Consider the following 2,948-nt stretch of genomic DNA (forward strand, 5'->3'; position numbering starts at 1 on the left):
CATGATATCATGACTTGAGTCAAAATCAAGAGTTGGACGCTTAACCGACTGAGCCACTCAGGCACCCCAGGAAGAATAAATATTGTTAAAAACTCTATACTACCCAAAGCAATCTACACATTCAATGCAATCCCTATCAAAATAACACCAAAATTCTTCACAGAGCTAGAAAAAAACAATTCTAAAATTTGTATGGAACCACAAAAGACCCAAAATAGCCACAGTAATGTTGAAAAAGAAAACCACAGCTGGAGGCATCACAATTCCCGACTTCAAACTGTATTACATAAAGCTGTAATCATCAAGATAGTATGGTATTGGCACAAAAACAGACACAAAGATCAATGGAATAGAATAGAGAACCCAGAAATGGACCCACAAACTTATGGCCAACTAATCTTCGACAAAGCAGGAAAGAATATCCACTGGAAAAAGACAGTCTTTTCAGCAAATGGTGTTGGGAAAACTGGACAGCGACATGCAGAAGAGTAAACCTGGACCACTTTCTTACACCAGACACAAAAAATAAACTCAAAATGTTTGAAAGACCTAAATGTAAGATAGGAAGCCATCAAAATCCTAGAGGAGAAAACAGGCCACAGCATCTTCTTACTAGACAGTCTCTGGAGGCAAGGGAAACAAAAGCAAACATGAACTCTTGGGACCTCATCAAGATCAAAAGCTTCTGCACAGTGAAGGAAAGAATAAAATTAAAAGGTAACAGATGGAATGGGAGAAGATATTTGCAAATGACATATTAGATAAGAGATTAGTATCCAGAATGTATAAAGGATGTATCAAACTCAACACCCAAGAAATAAATAATCCAGTGGAGAAACAGACAAAAGATTGAACAGATACTTTTCCAAAGACGTCCAGATAACTAACAGACACATGAAAAGATGCTCAACATCACTCATCATCAGGGAAATACAAATCAAAACCACAGCAAGATATCACCTCACACCTGTCACAATGGCTAAAATGAACAACTCAGGCAACAGATGTTGGTGGAAGATGTGGAGAAGAGGAACCCTTTTGCACTGTTGGTGGGAAGGCAAACTGGTGCAGCCATTCTGTAAAACAGTATGGAGTTCCCTCAAAAAAGTAAGAATAGAGTTACCTTATAACCCAGCCACGGTACTACTAGGCATTTATCCACAGGATATAAAAATGCTGATTTGAAGGGGCACATGCACCCCAATGCTCATAGCAGCACTATTGACAGTAGCCAAATTATAGAAAGAGCCCAAATGTCCATCAACTGATGAATGGATAAAGATGTGGTGTATATATACAATGGAATATTACATGGCGATCAAAAAGAATGAAATCTTGCCATTTGCAACAATGTGGATGAACTAGAGTTATTATGCTAAGCAGAGTAAGTCAGAGAAAAACATACGTGATTTTACTGGTGGAATTTAAGAAACAAAACAGATGAACATAAGAGAAGGAAAAATAGGAAAAACAGAGCGGGAGGCAAACCATAAGAGACTCATACTGAGAACAAACTGAGGGCTGCCAGAGGGGAGGTGGGTAGAGGGATGGGCTAAATGGCTGATGGGCATTAAGGAGGCACTTGTTGGGATGAGCACTGGGTGTTATATGTAAGTGATGAATCACTAAATTCTATTCCTGAAACCATCTTACACTCTATGTTAACTAACTTGGATTTAAATTAAAAAAAAAAAAAATAATAATAAGGCCTTCACTTATCAGCTAGATTAAGAAAGAAGGTGGGTTAGGAGGGGCCTCAACAGAGCCAGACCATCAAAGATCATTTTTAGAGGAGTGGGCATTGGCTTTTGGAAAGAAAACAAAACAAAACAAAACAAAACAAAACAAAACAAAACAAAACTACACCACCACTAGAAAGAGAAGTGCTGACAACTTCCAAGCAGTATTTTAAGCAGATAGTTACATCTGTATGGTCACATTCCGTAATTAGGGTATGCCTCCCTTTGAACCTTCACGGGTGCCATTTGTCTTCTTACAGGAGCTTTCCCTGTCTTGAGGAAGTCATGTGACCAACCCAGAGTACAACTCAGAAAGGGGCAACCCAGGAGAGAATGGGGTGAAGGCAGCTGTGATGACGGGGCTTTTGTGAAAGGGGCAGCAGTTTCCCTGTCTAGACCCTGTATGATGATCGAGTGTAGACCCTGAAAGCTCAGCCTCCAGCCTGCCCATCAATTCTGCTCGTTGACTCTTTATCTATCAATCTATCAATCTATCTTAATGCTTTTATTTATTTTTGAGACAGAGACAGAACATGAGCAGGGGAGGGGCAGAGAGGGAGACAGAATCCTAAGCAGGCTCCAGGCACTGAGCTGTCAGCACAGAGCCTGACGCGGGGCTGGAACTCATGGAGTGTGAGATCATGACCTGAGCTGAAGTCAGACGCTTGACTGAGTCACCCAGGCGCCCCTGCTCATTGACTCTTAAAGTAAAATTCCCTTTCTGCCTAGGGGCCAAAAATATTATTTAATATCTTGAATAGAAGGTAAGTATCTTGAACAGAAGATAAAAGGGTAGTTTGCTCAAAATCCTTTTTTCAGTGCCTGTCTTCTGAAAGAAAAGAACTTCCTGAGCATCTGGCCAGAAGATGATCATTACCCTTAATCTGGGCTAGGCATTCACCCATAACAGACATAATCTAATGCAGCTTTTAGAACTAAGTATCCAGTGAACAGAAGCATGCAGTTCCTCCAAAATCACTGAGGTGAGGAGCGGATAAAAGAAAAGGATTTGCTTACAGTGGCTAAGTTGCCCTTGTGACTTTGTGCCCCATGTCTCCTCCACTCTCTTCTCAAGGGACCATCCTCCATTCTGGACCTGCTCACCACTTACAAGTCAAGCCTCAGTCGAGGCACATCACTCCTCCTGGTTGCCCTAGCTCCTGTGTAGAGCACCACTTCCAGAGACAAGAAGAGGCTAAGCCTACAACC

Source organism: Panthera pardus, unplaced genomic scaffold (assembly GCF_024362965.1).
Source record: "Panthera pardus isolate Hobbes unplaced genomic scaffold, ASM2436296v1 HiC_scaffold_18, whole genome shotgun sequence".
Lineage (NCBI taxonomy): Eukaryota > Metazoa > Chordata > Mammalia > Carnivora > Felidae > Panthera > Panthera pardus.